Source organism: Perognathus longimembris, chromosome 2 (genome assembly GCF_023159225.1).
Source record: "Perognathus longimembris pacificus isolate PPM17 chromosome 2, ASM2315922v1, whole genome shotgun sequence".
Classification (NCBI taxonomy): Eukaryota; Metazoa; Chordata; class Mammalia; order Rodentia; family Heteromyidae; genus Perognathus; species Perognathus longimembris.
In genome coordinates, this window is record NC_063162.1 from 12,461,865 (window position 1) to 12,486,833 (window position 24,969).

General features: G+C 39.0%; 1 protein-coding gene and 1 long non-coding RNA gene across 2 annotated transcripts in view; both read left to right on the top strand.

The window, feature by feature from the left end:
- Nucleotides 1-24,969, top strand: part of Ablim1 (actin binding LIM protein 1) — a 243,101-nt gene that overhangs the window by 27,883 nt on the left and 190,249 nt on the right. The window lies entirely within an intron of this gene.
- On the top strand, nt 4,805-23,957 carry LOC125346035. The gene is made up of 3 exons (XR_007209849.1): nt 4,805-4,815; nt 18,017-18,023; nt 23,115-23,957. It is a non-coding gene; the product is annotated as an uncharacterized LOC125346035 (long non-coding RNA).

Sequence of the window (24,969 nt, forward strand, 5' to 3'; positions counted from 1 at the left end):
TGACAATAATAGAAACAATAATTTTAAATAATATTGTTGTTCTAGAAGATAACATTTAAAAATCTATGTTGCTCTTGATTTGGTAACTGTAGGTCCTTCTCCAGGAGAGACAATGATCCAGAACACCTGTTGTGCTTCCCTATTAATCCTCTCCCACCTTCTTACCTATCAACTCTAGACACCATGAGCTAGGATTCATGTCGCTAATTATTCTCAACTCCAACTCTAACTCCTTTGACACGATCAAATCTGACATTTGGGTTGGAGGTGTAGCTCAGTGTAGAGTGTCTGCCTAACATGCTTGAGGGCCTGAATCAAAATTCCTACTCCCCCCCCCCCAAACTGACAATTACATTCTGACATTATTATATAACACTTTTAAATAAAGGTTAATTCTAACCATAGGAAACCGGAGAAAGATATGCAGTGGAAGCCCTCGGTCTTTAAGGAGAATGTGTTGGTAGCTTTAACATCAGTGGACTCATTTTACTTCTGTTCCACAGTGACTCAACATCACATTCAGTTATTTCTACAGATAATGGAATCCAGGTATTCTGTGCTTGTTCTTGAGAGTTTAGGGGATTTTTTTCTTTTGTGATAGAAGAAACACTATTTTTAACCCATCTTGCTAAAATACTTTAAAAGAGTGTGTCCCCTTCATCCCATTGTTTAGCAGTAGTAGGGTTTGAACTGAGTGCTTCATGCTTGCTAGGCAAGTGCTACTCCCCTGAACCCCATCTCCAGCACTGCTCTGCACTGGCTGTTTTTGAGATAGGGTCTTGCTTTCTTTCTGGATGTGTGCCTAGGTCATGATCCACTTACTTAAGCTTCCTGTCATCTAACAAATGCACACTGCTGTACTCATCTCAATTGAGGAGGGTTCTCTTCAACTTTATTTTCTTCCTAGGCTGGCCTGAAGCTACCATTTCCCCCTACTTCAGCTTCCTAAGTAGCTAGGATTCTTATAGGTGTGATGACTGGTGCCCAGTGGCCATTTTACCCTTTTAATCATGCAGTTCCATTTGGAGGAATCATTTCCCATATTTGCATGAAATAGAATATGTACTTGCTCATTTTGACTGCTCTACAAAAAATTACAAGCCTATCTTCCTTTCCTCTTACCAGTCAGAACCCTCTATTTTCCTTACTGTAGCTCGGTTTCCATCACTTGTAATTCAAGTAGGAGTTTATTCATTAAGCTGTCATTTTATTCTCTCCTGTTTGAGTTAAAATGCAGATATTGGAAGATAAGTGAGCTAGAGAAGGGCTTCATCTATTGGCATGGAGTCATAGAAAGCTACTGACTAGCTCTTAAATTCTGATTTGGGCAGGGTCTTTGCATCCTTTTCTTCTTAAGTTGTGGGAATGAAAGGATTTCCTAATTATTTTCCATCTTTAGGTGCCACTTTAGTTATTATCACATTTGTACGTTTTCCCTGGGTACTTGGCCTGAGACAGGGACTTTGTTTCTCTAGCTGCTTTGGTTTCTCTGCCATCTCCTCTGGAAAGCACAGTTTTTCTCTTGAAAAGATGGCTCTCATACACAGACATGGTGAATATGCTATCAAATCTTTCTTTTAACATGCATGCTTGGTGGGTTTTAGTAATTTTTTGATAGCAAAACTACTTGTTACTGAAGTTTGAACTCAAGGCCTTTTAACTTGCTAAACAGGTGCTCTACCACTTGAGCCATTCTGCCAGCTCCTTTTTGTGTGGATTATTTTTCAAGATAGGGTCTTGTTTTATGCCTGGCTTTGTCTGGATTGTCATCCTCCTGTTTGTGCTTCCCTTTGTTTTTGGGATGATAGGCATGTACTATTGCACTCAGCCGTTTGTTAAGATAGAGCCCCCATGAACTTTTATGCCTAGCCTGGCCAGGAACCATGATTTCCCAATTTTTACCTCCCGAGTAGCTAGGATTACAGGCTGTAAAAACTTTAATGCAAGCATCAGAGTAAACATCCATTCATCTCCACTTAGAGCAAAAGGTTATAAAATAGTACATTTGTCTTTACTTGAATGGTTCTGAGGCTGAGGTGATGTCATTGAAACATTATTTTACTGTGCAAATGTGTGAGCAAGAAATCCTTTCTCTCTTGTCCATTATCTCCTGTTCAGAACTCCTTCGAGTTTTGTCTATATTATGTTACAACAAGTTTAGAGATTTCCTTCTTGAGTGGTCTTCAACTCAATCGTTCCTTTTGTTGTGGTTTGCTGGTTGTTTTTATTTTTTGGTGGTACTTAAATTTGAACTCAGAGCTTTATGCTCACTAAGAAGATGCTTCTACCACTTGAGCCATGCCACCAGACCTCCAGTCAGTCTGTTTTTAGTCTGTCTTAATGCATCATCTTGAGGTGTAAAATTAAAGTTCTTGGTAAATAAAATACCTGTTGATCATACAAGGTTAGAATCACCTCAAAGTTAAGACGGAGATTCAGCAGGACACAAAAAGGATCATTTACAGGGACAAGATTTGGGGTGTGGGAGACAGAAAGACTCAGGGTAGGAAGGATTTAGAATTAGATCCATCATTGGGTTGAAAATCATAGTGTCTGTTGCAGTTGTCAGAGGTCAAGGTACAGAAGGGCCTGCAGTTCAGCAGGGTAGAGATTTCACAAAATGGCGCTCCTATTTTCTCACCAGGGCCTGTCATTTCTGTTCTCTTTTAAAATTCCTGTTGGTGCTAGGTCCCCCGATAGCTGGTGTTAGTCTCTCATACACCCACAGACGGATCAGGGGCATGCCAGGGTGCCTTCTTCCTTCAGGTTGCCTTCTTCCTTCAGGTTGCTTGTGCTCATGAACACATACATTGAAACTATTACAAACAGATAGAATTTGAAACTCCTAGCTGGGGAGAAACATCACAGAGCTAAAAGTACTATTTCTATCTACATGTTTGTCACTAGATTTACAGACATTTTCTATTTTTCCATTAGTTTTTCATGCATACTGCTGACTTCAGTGTTGTCCCTGGCTTCATATTTACACTGCTGTCATAGGATGTATCTTTTCTATTTTTTTTCCAGCTCAAATACCTCTTTTATTATTTTTAAACATGGCTAAGACATATGAATAATTGTTGGTTTTATTACTTTTTAAGCAGGGACTAAAATGGTAGCTTAGGGTTGTTGTTTTTTAATAAACAACCAAGCCAGCCAATAGACTTATCCAATCTTTGTTTCTGTTTGGCTTGGCTTGATAACCAAATGCCGAATTACAGAGAGGATTAAGTCACCTATGGCCCTTATTACATCTTTATTTTTGAGGCTTTTGCTTAATGCAAGCAGTATCTATGTTTTATCTCTATCCTAAGGCCAGACTCTTCTTCATAGATGACAGATGGTGGAACAGTGGACTTCAAACCCAGAGCCTTCTGGTTCCTGGGGGTAAGTAAGGTCATGGAAATAGTTCTAGAAAAACACTACCACCTGTCAAGAATCTCTTCCACTGAAATCTCTTTGGGGGTATATTATATAAAAACATTGTCTCCCCAACATGTTAAGATATCACACTGCTCCACAATAGTAGTGCAGGAGATGTACTGGTAGTTCACCAGGCTGTACAGAAAGATACTTTGATAGCAGTATAGTAATTTCTCATCCATATTCCTTACCTGTTTTCTTTAGTGACAGAGGCCCATGCATCCTGTTGCAGTTCATGCTTAATTATTGTCTTCTTGTTTCAGCTTTGCAAATGCAACTTTGAATGGGCCTGTAGGGGCAGTTTTACTAGAACATTATTTTGTAAGATTTTAATATTAATATTAATATAAGCCAAAAAAGCAATGGGATTTCTAGTTGGCTGCCAAATTCCTGGAGCATGTTGGAAGTGGAACATTTTGTTTACTTCTGTCTGAAAATGAAGGATTCAGTGTTTTGTTGGCACCAAATATACCCAAGGAAATGGTTGCTCTTGAGACTGAGATCTTTCAGTATTGCCCCCCCCCCCAAAAAAGAATAGCAACTCTCTCCTTACTGTTCCCTTTGTTTCAAATATATGATAGTAAGCATACTTGACTGGGAAATTTTTTTGTGTGGTTTTTTTTCTTTATTGTCAAAGTATGATACAGAGGGGGTACAGATTCATATGAAAGGCAGTGAGTACATTTCTTGTTCTACTTGTTACCTCCTCCCTCATTTCCTCCCCCTCCCCTCTACCCCTCTCCCCCCCCTCCACTCCCCCTAAGAGTCGTGCTGTGCGGTTGGTTTACACCAAATGGTTTCTAAGGGTTGCTTTTGGAATGGTTTGTCGTTTTGTTCTTTGTCTCTTAATTTTGGTATTCCCTCTCCCTTCTCCAGATCTATTACCCATATAGACAGTATCCAGGGTACTCAGATGTCCACCCTGAAAATCAATTACCTCCATGAACTTTTCTTTGCCTTTTGAGTTGGTTTACTTAATTATTAGATATTTGCTGAGTTTTTACTAACTGGAAGGCATTATGTTGGGCACTGTGAGAAGCATATGGAAGAGATTCACCCTTGGGAAACTTAACCACTTATTCACAAGGATTAGATCTAACTCTTGGAAAAAAAATTCAATTATCCGTGGAAAAAAATAACCTAGCGAGAACTTGCTGGCATGATCAATTGTATCATGGGCAGATAAAGCACATGACACTATGATATGCCCAGTGATCCAGGAAGGCTTTTCCTCCCAGTGAGTTGAGCTGGGTAAATGGATTTGGAAGTACTTGGAAAATAGAGAGTCAAAGAGGAAGGATACAGGAAAAGAGGGTGAAGTTTCAGAATAGAGAGTGTTGGAAGAAGCACAAGAAGGCCAATTTGACTAGAATACCGTCCTTGGAAGAGTGAGTCATTGACAAAAAGATTAGGACCATATTGTGGAAGGCCCCCAGTATAAAGTTATGGGGTTTAGACTTCGGAAAGCCAGGTGGAAGGAGTTTTTTGGAGAAAAGAATGCCATTCTTTATGGGAAATCCCTGGAGTGTTTGATGAGGAGCCAGATGCAGGTTGAATTAAGAGTAGGTAGCAAAGATGGAGGAGGAGAACTGAGGCAGGAAGAAGGATTGGAGTTCCTGAATCTAGCGATGAAAGCTTCAGGATCCCAAGCTGGGTGCCAGTGGCATCTGCCTGTAAGACCCAGCACTTAGGAGGCAGAGGTAGAAGATTGCTTGACCCTAGGAGTTCAAACCCAGCCTAGGCAATTTAGCAAGACCCAGAAAGTTAGAAGATCCTGAAATAGGGAGGTGTGGCTCAAAATACAGATAATGAAATATGGAACATCTTTTGCTAGAACAAATGAGCAGCAGAGGGGTTTGATAGAGATGGAATTTTGCCCAAGTACCTAGTGGCCTGTTACTTACTAGGAGTCTTTTCTCTAAGAAGACAATTTGCATTTGCAAATCAACTTTTCCCAGACACCACTTGAGTTCCTGGGGAACTGAAGAAAATGGGGTGTGACATCTCTAAGGGCTTTTTTCTCAGTAGGTTCCAGTCCAGAACATAAACAAGTAACTCCAACCCAGTATGCTACAAGAAGGCTGACTTTTAAATTGTTTCGTATGGCCGATTAAATTAATTCCAGATACTAAGCTTTAGATCTTCAAAGGGCATGTTTTCACTTGGGGTGCGGCATTACGGCAGCTGAATTACACACTGGGAGTTGAGTTACAATATTTTTGTTTTAAAGGGCAACATTTTTAACCTACTTTGTATTGCTTGCCAGTTCAGTCCCAGGATTCAGAATAATTGCTGTTTTCCCTGTAATGTAACTCTTCACTAGGGCTCTGTCCCTCTGTCTCCCTTTGTCCTTTCCCTATCATCTTTGAGTACCTGATTCAAACTATACCTGGCATCCTACCAAATCTTCCTAAATTACTGGGATTATGTCAAGCCCTTGCTCAAAACACTTCTAAAAGGTTTTGTTTACATAGAGGAGTCCAAAGTCTACTCCCCTTACTCCCCATGAACTCCATGTGACTCCGCCCATTTTTCAGGCTTCATAATGTGAAATCAATCATTCTAGCATATTCTCCATTAGTAGATTTATCCTAGAGGAACACAATAATAACAGACTGGAGAAGGTAAGTGTAAGCTAGCTTTATATCACCTGATATTCAATTAGAGAACAAATCAATATAAAAAATAACTTTTGCAATTGAATTTTTAAAAGCTTTTTAGGTTTGTATTTACATATTATTCAGCATGGATATTATCATAGACTAAAGTAATCTACACAGTCATTTCTTTCTGTGAGTATAACTTTTTAAAAATTTATTACTCTATTTGGATTAGTTTAAGGCAGTTTTCAATGAAGTCTAAAATGACTACCAAAGAAGCATGATTCAGCACTATAGAGGAAAACATAGGTATAAATCTTTATGCCCATGGTTTAAGCAATAATTTCTTAGCAATGACACCAAGAGCACAAAGGAAAAAAATAAATAAGATGAACTTCACCAGAATTGCAACCTTTTGTGCCTCAAAGTACATTATCACGAGAATGAAAATAAAGCTTGCAGGATGGGAGAAAATATTTCCAAACATACCTGATAAGGGTCCATTGTTCACAAAAAAAAGAGCTTAGAAAGAGCTTATAACCAACCCCATAAGAACCCAACAACTATAGATAAGTTAATTTTAAAATGTGCCAAGTATTTGAATGGATCTTTTTCCAAAGAAGATAACAAATGACCATAAACTCATGAAAGATACTCAACCTCATTAATCATTAGGGGACTAGAAATCAGAGCCACAGATATCACTCCATACCCAGTAAGAGGGTTATAACTCAAAAGATCATGACAAGTATTGATGAAACTAATGGAGAAATCAGAACCCTAAAACATTGCTGGTAATGTATATGCAGACACTTTGGAGAAGAGTTTAGTGATTCTATAAAATGCTAAATATAGAGGTCATATGACTTAGCAGCTTCACTCCAAGCTATGTAATGAAGAAGATTTGAGAATATCTACACAAAACATTTTTGCATACATTTTTTGATGGTAGCTACAGATATTTCTAACCCTTATTACATCTCCTCACTAGGAGTAACTTTGTATTTTTCCAGAAGAAATACTCTTCCTTTCTCAAGAGTATTCATACTTTACATAACACTTTGAGCTTTGTGTGTTGTGTGGTATTAAGTTTGTAACGCAAGCCTCCCATGCTTGGCAAACAGTAGCACTGAGCTAAACCCCCAGCACTGAACTTTATTATTTTTTAATGTAATTATCTATTTTGAGGTTGTGACCCAGTATCCTCTTGCTACTGGCAGGAGTTTATTTGTTGTGTGGGTGGTCTGCTCATTAAAGAACAATTTTCCATATTTGACATTAATGGGCATTTTGGTGTTCCCAGGGTCTTTTTATTTTCCTTCTTTCCTTCTTTCCCTCCTTCCTTCCTTCCTTCCTTCCTTCCTTCCTTCCTTCCTTCCTTCCTTCCTTCCTTCCTTCCTTCCTTCCTTCTTTCCTTCCTTCCTTCCTTCCTTTCCTTTTCTTCCTTCCTTCCTTCCTTCCTTCCTTCCTTCCTTCCTTCTTTCCTTCCTTCCTTCCTTCCTTCCTTCCTTCCTTCCTTCCTTCCTTCCTTCCTTCCTTCCTTCCTTCCTTCCTTCCTTCCTTCCTTCCTTCCTTCCTTCCTTCCTTCCTTCTTTTCTTCCCGCTTTTTCTTACTTTCTCTCTTTCCTTCTTTCTTTCCATCTCTCTCTCCTTTCCTTTCTCCTTTCCTTCCCCTCCTCTCCTCTCCTCTTCTCTTCTTTCTTGTGTCAGTACTGTGGCTTGGATTCAGGGTCTGGGTGCTTTTTGACTCATGCTTGCCAGTTTGCTGGTTAGTTGGAGATAAGAGTTTTTACTTCTGGCTTTTTCCTAGTTAATTGGAGATAAGAGTCTCATGGACTTTCCTTCTCATGTTGGCTTCCAGCTTCGAGCCTCAGATCTCAACCTCCTGATTAGCTAGGATTACAGATATGAGTCACCAGCACCTACCTATGCATTGTCCTTTGATCCTCAAAGCAATTGTGTTTTGGAGATGGAGAACTCCAGGCCCAAAGAAATAAAATAACAACAGCACTTAACTATTAAGTGGTACAACTGAGGAACACAGAGCCTCTTGTCATGGGCTCTTTTCATTGAACAGCACTGAATATGTAGTTTAAAAACCACTGACGGCTTTCCAGAATCAAAACAAGGAAGATTTTTTTTAAAATATGGGACCAGGATTTTGTTAACAAATAGTTTCCAGAAAAAAGTAAAATCATGACTTGCTTACAGATATGAAAAGTTTGATTTTACTTATTGAAGGAACCCTGCAGCTATTATCAGTGGTTCAGTAAATTGAAAAACAGACTCATTTCCAGCTCAGGAATGTTGAAGGGAATATGTACACGAAGGCAAGTTGGCTTTTCCACAGGTGGGAGGAAGATAACTGAATCTGTACCAGAGAAGACAAGATAATGCATTTTATCAGATAGTTCCCTGTTATGCAGAAAGCAAGACGCTCAGAGACAACAACAGGTCTAGAGTCAGAAGTATGTGCTATGTGTACCTAGTGTGTATTTGTCCTTTAAACCACAGATACTTTTCTACACAATTTATGTAGGTGTGTCAGATAGGCTGAGGAAACAGAGAAAGGCACCCTGCAACTTGGATGGATGAGGCATAAGGTAGGCAAGAATCCACCAAAGAGATGATGACATTGGTTTACTCAAGGTTTTGGAAAGTACTTTTGCAAAGTACCCTGACCCTCTCTCCTTCCTTGATGGCCTGGCTCAGCAATCCAGTGATGTCACCTTCAAACTTGCCCTACCCCACCCAGCTAGTAGCCCATGTGTGTTTCACTTATTCCTATTTTAACCACTAACATTTACCTGTCCCCAGTTTTACTTCCCAGGTCCTAACTTTGGACCAGGTTAGAGATTCCGCTCTCAGATACCTAGTGATTTCTTGAGGGCCTGTCTCTTTACTATTATATCTCCCTCCTGACACTCAGAGGGTCCCCAGCCTGCTTTTCCTGTGTGTTTTCTGTGCTTTCCGTCTGTCTGTTTCTCTTCCTTTTCCTCACCCATATCTGTCCAGACACTCAAGAAAAGACTGAAGGAGCAAGAATGCATTAGGGTATGTGTTTATTTACTCCACACAGATGTACTATGCTGGTCTGTGGTGGTGTACAGGGCTGGGTGCAGGAGGTACAATAGCTCGGAAAGGAATTCCTGGCCTATGGGTGAGACAGGCCTATAAATAATCATTGCAGCACATATGCTCAGGGCTGTGGTGGAGATTGGTACTCATCTAGCTGTGAGGACAGATGCGGGAGGGGCTCGTACAGCTTGAGCTGGCCAGGGAGTGTGAGTGGAATTCTGCCAGAAAGAAAAGGAGGATGATAGGAGCCATTGGGGCTCTGAGTCCTCTGGCTTCTGCAGGCCAGCCAGTGACAGCAGGTGGCTGCTCTGCTGAGCCTGCATGTGGCCAGGCAAGGTCAAAGCATTGACTCTTTGGGCATTGGAGGGACTCCTGTGAGTAAAAGAAGTGACATAGTGGGGATGAGGAGAGTGAGGGGGAAACTGGGAGAAAATGAAAGGGAGAGAGAGAGTGCCACTGTTCAAAAAGAAATGTACTCATTATCTGACTTATGTTACTGTAACCCCTTTGTACATCACCTTTACAATAATTTCTTTAAAAGAAGTAACAGAAACAGATTTTTTTTCATCATAAAGTGTGTACATGCGTGTGTGTGTGTGTGTGTGTGTGTGTTTGTGTATGAGGTAGGGACTATGAAATTGAAGATTTTCTATTTTTCTAAATTAATGAGAATAGGTTGATTTAGAAGTTTATGCATCTGAAATTTACAAGGAAAAAAATTGGGTGATACAATGGCATGTGATTATAAGGCTTGAAACCAACCCGATCCAGGTAAATCATTCTCAGGGCCTGCTTGCCTGTTCTGGAAGGCAACCCTTCCAGACTGGTAAGTGTAGGTAACAGACTGATCAGTGTGACATTGCCTGCTCCTTCCATGATGGATGAACTCCATCGGCTGCTGCTGCTGGCCACGCTGAACCTAGAAGCCGTCGTCCTGGAAGCTGGCCAGTACTTGTTGAGGTCAAGGGCTGTCCCAACTCCCCAGAGATGAAGCCCACCTATTAGGGAGGTGATCCAAGGGAGCTGATCCAAATGCTATCGCACTAGCACTATGTTTGGAAAAGCAGTTAATCCTCCAGTGCCACCAGACCAGACTTTGAAAAGGTGTTCATCTATTAATAAATAATGTGACAGCCCTCCTTATCTGAACTGAACATACTCTCCAATTTGTTGCTAGAACAGGTTTTCCTGGAGTCACCAGTGGCATCTAGTCTGAGCCAGATTTCTTAGGGGTTGAGGTGACACAGACTATTTGGTCTCAAACCACTGCTGGGAAGATTTTGTTTTTCATTTAGATGTGCTTTCAGCTGCCTTTGATTTTTGTGTCATTGGACATTGAGGTTATCATGACAGGCAAAGGTCTGATGTTGAAAGGTGAAGACTATGTCTTATGCATCTTGTGCAAAAACTTGTTTGTTTCTCTTTCTTCACACTTTGTTTTCCTTCTCACTTCTTTTGATATGAATGCTTTCCCTGTCTATCTTCGACCTTTCTAAGGACTTTGCCCAAGAGACATCAACAGGAGATTTGGGAATGAATAAATATTAAGATAAAAAAAATGGTCTAGAAGTTGTTCCTCCCCAGGGGTATTTCTCTGGGAAACATTGGCCAGAGTGGTTCGAGTCCTAGGAAATAAGGAAGGTTCACTAGCCTTCTTGTGCTCATAGATAATCTTGTGCTCATAATGTTTATTTCTGAGATTGAGAAGATTGTGGTTCAAGGACAATCCCCTGCAACCAACAAGCTATGTGTGGTGATTTTTGCTGTGGTCCTAGCTACAAGGGGGGCATATACAGGAGGATTGTGTGGTCAAGACTGGACCTAGGCAAAATCTTGAGACCCTAGCTAAAAAATATAAGTAAGGCACAAAAAGGGCTAGGGGTGTGATTAAAGTGGTAGAGTGCCTGTCTAGCAAGTGTGAAGCTCAAGAGTTCAAGCCCTAGTACTGCCAATACATATACATGTAATTATATATTTATAGAAATTATGTTTATATATTTAACATATGTTATATATTTTATACTGTATATCAGTCATTTATAAACATATGTATACATACATACATATTTCACATTTGTGGACAAAAACCTGGATATAAAAATTTCAGATTCTGTGAAACTATAGGCAATACAATTTCTATTGTTTTAAAACACAGTAAATTTCACATCATATGCCCTATTTTCTAGCCTACCTCAGGACATTCTTGCCAGATTGACCACAGTGGTTGACCATTGTTATATTAAACATATGTACATGAGCAAAAACTCAACCTGCATGCAGGCTATCCAATGAAGTGCACTTCCTCTGACCCTGGGCGCCCATGTATACTCTAGAGGAACCACTGTTAATGATTTTCTTTGTTTTTGTAAGAAAATATCCTGCATATACATGCCTTTACACCTTATTCTTTCACAGGTGAGGGTATCATATGCACTCCTCTGTGTCTTGCTTTCTGTTGCTGTTTATCCTGTGTGTGTTTTTTTCATATACATGTTGGAGAATACAAATGCAGCTTATTTGGGAGATCTGGGATGGAAATGAGAGCACTGGTGTCTCCATGGGAAGAATGAATTTGGTTAAGAATCTAGGACATGAGCACCTTTAAAACTGCAAAGGAGCTAATTATATTCCTTTGGCTTCTAGTCTGATTCCCCCTGGAAGGGCTTTTGGGTTAATTATGGGTCCCCAGGACACTTGGAAGGCCCAGCTGCTGCAGTGCTGTATAGCACAGAGGTAATTAATCTTCAGGCCTGAGTCAGGAGAGAAACCTTCATTCTTCATCCTCTTTACCAATAGTTTGAGAAGGAAAAAATTGAAACAAAATGGAGCCACATGTGATTCTTTTGAGACTATAAGGGAAAGGTATTGTCATATTGGACTACCTTTCATAAAACAAAGGGAGGGAAAAGTGTGGGCAGGGATGGGCAGTGAATTATTTTACTCTTTGGGGCTAGTCGCTAATTATCTGAAAGTTTCATTTGAAAGGAAGTATCCTGTGCATACTTATTTTTCATCGTTCCTATTTTTTCTAATATTCCCAAATCCTATCTGAAGAGATGTTAGTAGTCACCTATTTTATTCATTTTCTTTTTTTAAAATTTAATTTGATTGTCAAGGGGATGTACAGAGGGTTTACATAGTCATCTATTTTAATAAGTACTTTCATATATTACTCAACTTGAGGGAATTTTGCCCTCCAGGGAATATTTGACAATGCTGGGGTACAGCTTTGTTTATCCTAGCTGGGGAAGGGGTGCTACTGGCTTGCACTAGGTAAGCATCCACAATGCACAGGATAGCCTTCCACAACAAAGAATTACCTGGCCCACAGGTCCGAGGTGCTGAGGTTGAGACATCCTAATTGATCAATCTACCTGTTTTCAGTTTTGTTTTCTTTTTGCAAGAATAACCACCAAGTAATTCATTATAATTCAATTTCTTAGGAAGTACTTAAGAATTACGTTTCTACATATTTCAGACATTCCTTCATTGGTAAGATTCTCAAACCTTTCATATCAGTGAACATGAGCACAGAGCAATTCATTTGGTCCTAATCAACGATGGTAGTATGAATTACTGTCCTGGTTAATTTTTCCCAGTTGTGTTCACTGTTGCATCCTGAGCAGCAGGTGGTACTGAGGACTCAATGCACATTGTTTTAATGAGTGCATCACCATCTGTGGGAAGTCTTCCCACATCTGTTGACTTGCAGAAGTGGTCTGAGCAGAAATTTGCACATGTGTATGTTAGGTTTTAGGTCACATCCTAATCCACCTGGCCACACCCCTTGCCCCTGCCCTCCTAGATATAAGGCAGGGCTGGGTGGGGGTCTCTCTCCTCTCTCTCCCTTCTCTCCGGCCATGGATCATCTTGGCCACAGGCCAGCAGTTCGGTAATAAACTTTCTCTCCTGCCTGAAGACCCTGTGGCATTCTCTTTTACTGGCTACCTACTTTAAAAAAACCTAACAGTGTACCATTGGCTTTATAGTAAATGCGACTTCCATGACAACTTGGCTTATATCTGCCATACTTGCCATTAATGGACCTCACCATTTTTTCTGTATTTACTAGTTGTTCCTGTTGACAAATAGTTCCAAGCAGTGCAAATAATTATAGGAAAATGTACACATTGGCAATGGGCATCTGCAGGAACAGCTAGTGAGTAATGAACTCAGTGCCAAATACCTCAGTAAAACCATTCATGTGGAGTATCATTGTTCTTATTGAGGTGTTTCTTTAGGGGACGGCCTTGAACTCAAGGACTAGTTGCTATCCTTTGAGTTATTTTGCTCAAGTACTAGCACTCTACAACACTGGAACCACAGTTGTACTTCCAGCTTTTTGGTGGTTAATGGGAGATTAGAGTCTCACAACTTTCCTGCTCAGGCTGGCTTTGAATTGAGATCCTCAGACCTCAGCCTCCTGAGTAGCTAGGATTACAGGTGTGAGCCACCAGCACCTGGCTAAAAACTAGCTTTTCATAGTGCCAGAGAGATATTCTTCCTCAGTCTTAAAGTGTCCTTCTGTAGAAACATGTGGTTACTTTGATTAGTAAATATCACATATATTTGGTTAGTAAATATCACATATATCACAGACTGGACTTCTGTGTGGCTCCACAAGATGGGGGAGAATTCAATGTATCTGACCAAGGCACATAACTCTTAGAACTGATTTTCAGAGCTATTCTATAACATGCTAATATCATTTATATTTTACATTGTACTTCTTTCTGTGAACACTTTCCATATTCTTGGTGTATAAATTAAAAACAATTCTTACAAATAAAAAACTGTAGTGTTTGATAGAAAAATTTAAAAATACTGTTCAGGAGAATTTTTTTCTTTTAGATATATATTCTTCAATTTTCAGCTTTAACAGCCAAGTATTCTAAATATGAAATATGTCCTCATATAGTTCCCATAGAAAGAGAATTTCACGATGAAAGCTGAGGTCACTAAAAACATGCTTGGTGTCCTTGACCTTCTTATGTGTCCCTCTCTCCCTACCTTGGCAGTCTGTGTGTGGAACCTGGCAGTTTCACCCACTGTGCGCAGGAGGGTGACTCAAGCAGCCACTTTAGCCTGGATGGCTTACTTATCAGGGAGGAGGCAGTTAGGAAATACGTGTCTTTGAAAGAATGCAATTTGTTTTTTGTTTGGTTAAACCAGTGTGTTCTTACTAAGGAAAGAGCAGAAGATTCCCAAATTGCCAGGCCTGTCCTTTCCTAGCAAATGGTTTTAACTTGGAAAGAATTGAAGGAAGAGGGTTGGATACTGATGTTAGGTTTGTTTGTAAAAAGTCATGGTGTTTGGCGAGCTAATTAGGAGGAAAGGGCAATGCTCCTTAAGTAGAACAACTAAGAAGACTGGAATTTTCATTCTTGGCTGTTTCTTCCAACTCCCTTGGCCCTCAGCCTGTTGAGGAAATCTTTCTGCCTTCTCTCTTGCATGAAATAAGCCATCTTGTGCTCACATGGAAATTGGTGAGTTTATTAGGAACACCATTATTATTAAAGATGAATAAGTCTTCAATGTATTGACAGTTTAATCGTAGTTTCTGCTTTGGTTTGGTGCTTTTCTTTGCTTTTCCTTCTTTAAAGAGTACTCAGAAGTTGACATGGGGATCACTTCTCTCTATGTGGCTAGAGAGAGGGAGAAGGAAAGAGGGGGAGGAAGAGGGAAAGGGGAAAACCAGAAATTGGATTTTTCAAACATCGATCCCTACATATAAGAACATAATGTGGGATCCATTTATTTACTTCCTATCATATAGCACATGGACTTTCCTTGGTTTTCCTGAATCTGTAAATAGTTTACATGAAGTAATCTACTATTGGCTTCTGTGCAGGCTGCATAAAACCCAACCCAGCCCTGGAGAATATGTGTGTAATCCCAAGATAAACAGAGGAGTGGTTGACATTCCTCTCTGGAGCTGTCTGCTCTGGTTACAGATTGAAGAACAGATAGGCATCAATAGCATGTACCTAGCTCTGGCTTAGGAATCTTAGTAATTACACCAGTTACAGTGACATCACTTGTCCAGAATCCCTATATCTTTTTCAAGTGCAGCTTTTAATTCAAGATGCCAGGAACACTTGGCCTCTCTCATTACCAGTTGCTGACAACCCCTCTTTTGGAATGGCTGTATTTGGCTGCAGATCTAGGAGTGCCATAGCAGAGATAGTCCTGGACTCCATGTCCAAAGGACATGTCTGGGCTCAATTTGATTAGCTGTGTCTTTGATGACAAGTAATAATCTCATTAAACTTTTGTTTTCTCATCTATAAAATGAGGCATTAAGTCCAAGTCAGTGGATGGTTTCATGATATAAATGAAGTTAATTAAAAAACCAGTTCCAACTCTGTGACTGATAAACAGGAAGAGAAGGATTTTAATCAGGCAAAGCATTCTAGAAAGGCCACTCTGGGGCAGGATATTATAGGTAGTAAAATGTTCATGAGGGCCATGTAAATGTTGTGTGTGCTATTGATCAAGATGCATTGTACTGATAACATGCAATGTTGAATTGTAACCCCTTTGTACAACTACTTAAAGATAACAAAAATACAATTTAAAAGAATATTGCATATGTGTGTGCATAGGTCTAGACATGATGAAATATATATATATATATGTAATTATTTGAGGGAGATATAGCCTAAGGCTTATATAATCTTGGGTGGACGTTTAGAAAAAAGTTAGGGATGTGAATTAGGTATGAAAGGCTATTTACTTAGGAAGGGAAAATCACAAAAACCACATTGTCACAGTGACAATTAGGGCTGGAAATATTGCCTAATGGTAAAGTGCTCACCTCATATGCATGAAGCCTTGGGTTTGATTCCTCAGCACCACATATATAGAAAACAAAAGCCAGAGTGGCTCTGTGGCTCAAGTGGTAGAGTGCTAGCCTTGAGCAAAAAGAAGCCAGGGACAGTACTCAGGCCCTGAGATCAAGCCCCAGGACTGGCAAAAAAAAAAGTGACAATTACTAAAACCATAAAATACAGAATGTTGTGACATACCTTTAAATGCGATGCTTTCCCCTTTGCATTATTTTGACAACATGCTCATTGCCATATAACAACAATTTTGTAATCATTTCTATATATACAAAATAAATACTACCAATTTTTCATCTAGTATAATTGATTGAAATTTACTTTTTATTATGGGTTGCTGGGGTCCACAGAACAAGCAATTTACACACAGATGTACCCACTGCTTACACTTTTACATGTACAAATATAGGAAGTTAGGTCAGTTCCCTATTACATAGGGTCCATTAAAAGATATGGTGCCTTTATGATTCTTTCAGCTTCTTTATCATGATAGGAGAAAACTTACATTTAGAAGTTCCCTTCTGAGGAGTTACGGATGAGAAATGAATTCTGTTTCTGGTTTAAATAGATCCGATAATTATGAGATTATCCCATAGGTCAGTTTTCTGTTTTGTTCTGTTAGAACCCTTGTGCTTCTCTGTTAGTCATATACTTGGTGCTGGAGACTTTGGAGCACCTTGTAATTATGGCTGTCCTCTGGTCTGGCATTTTTAACATCACGGCACTAGGAAAGTGTATGAGGGTTTCTGGAAACCATTTCTACACTTGTCACGACTAGTTGGCAACAACTCAACTACTCATGGAAATGACCGCGAAACCTACAACTATATTCCAGACTATTCATCCCTAATTCAACTTCCCTTGAGGTGAATTCTTTAAAAATACCTAAACTCAATTGATACCATTAGCCTATAAGAAGGCAAAACCACACCCATTAAATGGAGAACTAGGGGTCATGAGATTTTCTAATTGTGCCCATATGGTAGCAGCTGGCCACAGGGGATGGCTGAATTCTTGAAATGATCACCTTTATATATGGCTAAATATATAAATGATAGTATTTTCTATAATGGGCTAAATCTTAAAAGACCCTAAAATTAATTTAATTTTCTTCCTTGTACCTTTTCAAATGTGATTATTAGAAGAAAATGTAAATTGTACAGGTAGTTCCTATTATATTTGCATTGACAGTGCTGGTCTATGATATTCCATTCTCTTGCACTTAAAAGTCCACTTAACATCTTCCTGGAGTTTAGGGAGTGGTTACTTGATTTTCCCACAGGACTGGGGAGGCTTAAAAATTTTTTTTTGAGTTGAACAAACCCAAAACATAATGAATCAAAGCAGCAGGCCATTCTCTTTATAATGAATGAGAGCCAGGGAAAGGAAATCTCTTGGGGACCCTTAATAAATCATAACTCAGAACATGTTTTCAACTTTTAGGAAAATATTGCCCCCAAAGGTTATCTTCTGTAACCCTGCTTCCTTGCATCACAAGTCAGCTGCCGCCTTAGATGTCATTAGACTGAAGCTTTGTGGCATTGGTGTCAAAAGTTCTCTTTCTCCTTTGGACCATAAACCATAGCTGACATAGTCTCCTAGGGAAAAAGTTTGATGTTGTAATTTGTAATTGTTTCTTATTTGTGCTCCCAGTGTATGCATTGTGTCTTAACTCATTTCTCAGCATCCATTTTAGTATCATTATTGCCAGTAGACCTTGGTGAGAATATGTCATAATTTAGGATTGATCCATGCATAAAAGGAAGGGTATTCCATGAAACTTTGACAATAGATTGATCACTGATCTGGCGCAACTTCTGCTAATACAGGAGGGTTGAAGTACAGTGGATGACAGCATGAACCTTTTAAAGAGACACTGAAATGTCATCTGCTCTAGAAATAGGGCTTGTGCCTAGATTCATTGAGCTCCCAATGGCTTCCCAATTCCTTGGCTGTATTGTCTGTTATGTGGGCAGTTTTGCCCTCCTTATCTAGTTATATACTATTATTTTTTACATACAAGATATGCAGATTGATTAACTGTCAGATTCTGAGGCAGGCATCAAAAAGGATTGTAGTCTCCTTTGCATTTGAAATTTAGGTTTAATGATTTGAATTTTACTGTAGGGCAAGGACAATGACTGCCTTAGACTAGAAGTTTCGATGTAAACCTGACTTATTGGCTGTCTTGGGAAATAATTCAATGAAATATATTGATACACACACTGACTTGCAGCATCATTTCAATACCTACACATCTTCTCTTGCATTGCATTAGATATTTCATAAAACTTCACCTTCTTATTATGGTTTTCAGTATGGAGACTGCCTATATAAATTGAAATGGTATTTTAAATAGGTTTCTTTGAAAGATGCTCTGGCTACATTTTCTTCACTTTTTCTGTGGCAGTGTCACCATACACTTGGAGATGGCTTTAGTTTTTTTGCTGATTGTTGTACCTAGGCCTTCTCATAAGGGGTCTAGGGGGAAAAAGCTGAAGCCAGACACTAGTGGCTTACATCTATAATCCTAGCTCCTCAGAAAGCTGAGATCTGTGGACCTTGGTTTGAAGTCAGCCTATGAAAAAAGTCTGTGAAACTTATATCTCCAATTAACCAGCAAAAAGCATCAAGTGGAACTGTGGCTCAAGTGGTAGAGTATAAGCCTCGAGCACAAAAGCCAAAACAAGAGCAAGATGCCCTGAGTTCAAGCCCCAGTACCAACACACACACACACACACACACACACACACACACACACACACACGCACACACACACACAGAGAGAGAGAGAGAGAACAACTTCTTACATTTTCCCCATTACTCTCCTGTATTTGTTTAACCTTAAACCACCACCAGTTCCATTTTCCTTCACCTTATTCATTGGTCCAACCTGTGTAAATAATGGTTTTGACAACATTCCTTCAATTCTCCCCTATTCAAATCAGTTGGGATCTCCTAGTATGCATTCTTCCCACCAGTGGCCTACCCCCTCACAAACTTTGGGGTCCCCCATAAACACCCTATAGTTTGAGATGTGATGATATCGACAAGCCCTATAGGATTTTTGTCTTAACCTCTCAGGTCTTGTCAATGGACCACATTTTAGTAACTTCTATAAAACATGGCCCACACTGGTTGGTTCTTGTGAGGTCAGAATCTTCTATTGTGCTGTAGCACTGAAAGGAGGTGGTTGGGTTGTGAAAAATGGGGAATAATAAAAGGGGTGACATAGATCAATATGCATTGTTTTTATAAACTGATTTGTTGAATGGTAACCCCTTTATACAACTACTTAAGATAATGAAAATACTGTATAAAAATGCAACAGGGGTACTCAGTAGACACTATATTGAAAATAAACTATACAACTTGTGGGTGGGATGGGAGGGAAAATCTGTAAGAGAAGGAGGGAAGGGGTGACATTGTCCAAAAAGAAATGTACTCTTTTCTTGACTTATGCAACTCTAACCCCTCTGTATATCACCTTCATAATAACAATAATGATTTTTTTAAAAAAAAATACTGTGTTCTTTCTTAGAAGGCTTGAATATGACAACAACATCCTGATAGCTAAGTTGGCTTAAGTGTGTTAAGGTCCTTGTTGAACTAATTCAGCACATGTTTACTTTAGGAGGTAGACCAGATATTGAAAGTAAAGATCTCAGACTTCCTTATGACCGTACTATGCCAGTTAAGATAATATAATGAGGCGGTGTGCAGTGTCTGATGCTTGTAATCCTAGGTACTTGGGAGGATTGTGGTTTGAGGCCATCCTAGGCAAGAAGTTAATAGGAGGCATATAGCAGAAAGATCACAATTTATGCCGGATTAAGCACAAAAAGCAGGATCCTATCTGAAAAATAACCAAAGGGGGAAAAAAAGGGCTAAGGGCATAGCTAGAGTGGTAGATTGCTTGTCTAGCAAATGAGAGGCTCTGAATCCCAAACTCTAGTACTACCAATAAATAAATTAATAAGTAAGAGTTTCTTTTGCTTAGAAATTGAGGGCATAACTACTCCAACCTTTGAAAATGCTTGAAGACTTGTATCCACGAGTGGAATTTGTAAAGTGACTTTTCTACTTCAGCTTATGAACTATTCATGAGTTTGTCTTTGAGAATCAGAAAGCACTGAAGTTGGACTTGAATCTTTACCAGAGTCAGTGATCCATGAATTTATTATTCCCTAGGAACAACCGGTGAGTTGCCTGTGCAGGCTGTAACAAAGTGGACCTTCTCATTTCCTGGGATGACCTAGGAAAGACTGCACGGCCCACAGGCACTCAGGAAGGTCCAGCCTGATTTTTCTCGGCCCACAGAATGACCAACAGCGGGTTTGGTTGTGGATCATTTAATAGAAAATGATAGGAAATATTAATAAGTTATGACCAATCTAAGGACTGCCTGAGCCAGGCAAATAAATCTCTACCAATATGTAATGTTCATGCTAAATTCTGGATTAGTAGCTAGTCAAGCTGATTTAGAATTAATCTCCATTGATGAACTATTTCTCCAGAGAAGCATAATACAGTTACTTTTTAAAAAAAATAGCTTATGCAGCAACAATTTAACAATTATTTCAAGACTCTTTAGAGGGAGAGAAAGGAAGGAAGGATGGATGGATGAAAGGGAGAGAGAGAAAGAGGAGAGAAAGGGAGAGAGAATGAGAGAGAGAGAGAGAGAGAGAGAGAAAGAGAGAGAGAGAGAGAGAACAGGTCACACAATTACCAAAATCACAGTGACAGGTGGCAGGCTAACTTTAGGCAAGGTTCTCTATATGATTAGAAAGTCAATCCTTTCTGATCTGACTACACTAACAAAACATGGCTTGTGCCTTGGTGACAACAGTAAGTCCAGTGTCTGTTTTTCTAGCACAGATGGATGCGGATACGCACTTTTACAAAGAAAATCCACACACTTCCACAGAGATGAAGATTTAGCAAGTACCATGACTCTAAAATGAGGAGTCAAGTTCCCTCTTGGCTTGAAGCTGTGAGAAACGGATTCTCCAGTAGAGGGGGGTGGTGTACCACTATGGCTCTGACCCATGCTGGGGGCCCTTCTGGTTCAGTTGAACCAGCTGGTAAAGACTTCAATTGATTGGTTCTCCTTGTGCACAGTTTAAGTGCAGACCAAATTAAATGAGCTTTCGTAGAGTGTGTAACATGTAAAGCACAGAGGTGGTGAATTGGAAGCAGACATGATTGAACTCTGAATGACTCAGGGGATTCTGAAAGCTTCAAGGACTTGAAGAACTAGGCTAGAGGGGCAGACTGGTGATGCCACTGTTGGCAAAGGGAGTTTAGAGGAAGTTATTCTACCTTCCCATCTGTGAAACGGGTACAATGTTGTCTACTACTTCCAACACTGCTCCTAAACCCCAGACCTGGTGGAAGACACATGCAGATTCTACTAGGGGAATGTGCTATAGTTGGAATTTGATTACTGAGGAGGGCAGACTGGGATTGGAAAGGATTCATGGAGGATGTGACCTTTGAGCTGAATGTAGACTGTGAGTAAAACCTTTCCATTCATGTGTGGAGAATATGTCTTTGCAGGAGTAGAAAGGACATTCCAGGAGAGAACATGGATACATTTTGTTTTGTTTTGTTTTAATTTCGAAGTGTGCCAAACTCATGGTACTCTACGAAAGGTTTTTCCATTGTTATAACTATTGAGTTTAAATGTCTGCATTGGTTTATGGAGTTTCTGTGAAAATTCATGAATTGAAAAGCTATAATGATATCTGATATATTTTCTATTTAAAAAAATCAAGGCATAAGATAATAAACTTTTTTTTCTTTTGGAGAACAAGTGGATATGTAGCAGATAAAAGCATATCATGACTAATGGAGTTGATTTAGTACTTATAGAAACACGTCTGGCTGTATGCAAGGCTGTGTCATTGTAAAATGTTCTTTTTATTCATTTATTGTTTGAGCTACAGTCACAACCAACCATTGGTTAACAACAAAAAACATAAAATGATATTGATGTCAAAAATACAAGTGAATCATTGTTTTCATTAAACTGTTTTAGATTCTATTTTGCAAATCTTTATTCCAAGCTCGTCAGATTTATTAGTTTTATTCATCTCATGAAAATTCTTCAGTAACTTACTAGAAATATCTGTGGTATCTCAAAAGCCAATATTTTAAAAAGAAACCTATCTATCTATCTTAATGCTAGTGATGCTTGAATAAAGGGCCTGGACACTCATTGTCCCTTAGTTTTTTTCTCTCAAGATTGGTGCTGTACCACTTGAGCCACACCATTACTTCTGGCTTTTTGCTGGTGATAAGAGACTCACAGACTTTCCTGCCTGGGCTGGCTTCAAACTGAGATCCTCAGACCTCAGCTTCCTGAGGAGCTAATATTACAAGCGTTGGCCACCAGTGTCCAGCTTAAAAGATAATATATTAGAGGTTGTAATTTACCTTTTCTTATTTTTTAGAAGTAAATATATTCCTCACTTGCAGTATGGTATTTAGAGAGAAAAGCTTTGAAAATAGGAGTCATAAATTTTATTTTTTTTAGCTTGCTATCTTAAAAAAAATTAGCTAAAATATAAAATATTCTCAACATATATGTTGCTATATTATGGTGTTACAATTCAGTGTTCACTTTTCCTTTGCATATGTTTGAAATTTTAATAACAAAAAAGTAGACAAAATAGTATAATAAATCTCATTGTCCATTCCCCAGTTTTAATCATTGTGCAGTCATTTCTGTTTTACCTGAACTCTGGCCACATTAAACTTTGGCATCATTCATGTAGGTCTATTGCGTAAATGTCCTTGTGGGATTCTCCTCTCCTTCTCCATGTTTTATTCCTAAACAGACTATCCATTTTCTTGAAATTTATATCATTCTGTTTGGAGATTAATTTTTCTTTTTGAGTCAACCTTCAAGCAATGTTTTTCAGTAAGTGTACTTGGTGAAGTGAGTGAAATGCTACATGAATGAAATTTTCTTCTCTTGACCACAAACATGATTGACCTAGAATACACTAATTCAAACTATTACTACTTTTTCCCCCCTAAAGATTTGCAAGTCTTTACTGTGCTGACAACAGAATAGCTGCCAAGACTACTAGTAGCCCATTTCCTTTCCTTTCTTAACCTGCTAACATGTAAGAACTATTCTAGTGGAAGATTAGAACTTAAGAGTTTGAGCACCTGCTAATAAACAAGCACAAAAGTTCAAGCCCCAGTACCTCCAGAAAAATCACTTCTCTGGGTCTTTGAAGGTCCTAATTTCTCTCAGCATATGTCTGTTTGTCTGGTTTTCTTCATCCTCTTCATCTCTTGATTTGTTTTCCTTCATTCTGCAAACTCATGTCTTTCTTGAAGTCTAAAGACTTTTGTTATTTTCTCCCCTCTACTTTCTCAGGTCTCTCACTTTGGAATTCCTGATGAGTGGGTGTTGAATCTTCTTGATATTTTTCCTTGACATTTTTTTAGCCTGTCTCTTAAGGTTTTTTCTTTTCTTTTTTTTTTTTTAAATATTCAGACTCATTTTTAATTTCCCCAAATTTCTTTGATTTCTCTTTTAATTCATTTCCATTTTAATTTTATAGGCCCCGTGTGTTTTGAAATAATCTTAAGGGATAGCAGTTGGAATTTTTGTTTAATTTCTACTGCCTAAATTGTTTTCTGTAGAATTGTGTTTGTGTGTGTGTGTGTGTGTGTGTGTGTGTGTGTGTATGTTCATGTTGATTGCATTTTAAGCTGTTAATTTCTGTAAGGAGCTTAATTTTTTTTTCATATATAGTAATGGATTTGTAGGGGGCTTAATGGGGAGGCTTCCATTTGAAGGGTTAATGCTATTTCCTGTTATAATTTTCCTCTATAGTTGACTTGTTTTGCATTTCAAAGAGATTTCAAAAATATAATCTTCCATCTACATAAGGTTATAGTGATCTAAAATAATTTTTATTTTAAAGTATTTCACATAGACCAAATAAAATGGCAAAAGCAATATTTCAAGATCTCAAGCAAGACAGTGGAATTTTATTTTATTTTATTTTTAAAAAATATATGTATTTATTGTGCTCTAGCAAAGATCTGTGCTTCCAGTATTCATACAATGTGAAGGTATTAACAATACAAAATATATTCTGAAAGTCAAACACCTACAGTCATAGTGCTTTCTCAGATTTGTTAAAGAATACAATGCTTAGTTCTCTATGTAGCAATATACAAAAGCAAATGTGTGTGTGTGTGTGTATATATCTATATCTATATATGAAATAAATCAGCCATAGTAATTTGCTTTTGTCACTAACCCTCCACAATCATAATCTTCACCCTATACTTCAGTCTATACTTTTTGGGATCAAAAGTTCTACTTATTCTAAAACCAGGCTAAGAAATATCCATTAAATTGCATGACAGTGGAATTTTATATTGACATGAACAAATTTTGAGAACAAAGCTTCAAAATTGGTGCTGTAAATAATAACTAATTACAGAAAATGAATACGAGGACTGTCTAAATGGATGGATTTATTAAACCCCATGCCGGGTGTGGGCTAGCTTCTCCATGGTAAATGTCACTGTCACATTTGCCATGCTCTGTTTCTGGTGTGTCAGGGTTTCGGTGCCTCTGAACACAGAAGACCTGCTTTGTCTTGTAGAAGCCATTTGCACAGGCTGCCTAAGAGGAGCATGGTGTGGCAGGTTCTGGCTCTGCAGGTTTCTCTCTGCAGGTGGATGGCCTTGACAGCCAGCAGCCCTACCCTGGGCTGGGTGTGCCTCGGGAGGCTGGCTGCCTCTGTGCCCTCACTCTGCTGGGCTAGGGCAGCTGTTTGGGAAGCCCAGTGCCAATTCCTGAGTGTCGATCCCAGTTAGCATTTGCCCCCAGGCCTGGAGAGAGAGAGGCCCTGCCAGCCGCCAAACTCATGTTCTTCACTCCAGTATGTACTTTTTAGTAATTGTTCATGTTTCTGACTCAGACTGTTTCATAAGTACCACTTAAAGTTTTTAAAAACTCTCTTGGGACTGGCTTTACATAAGCTATG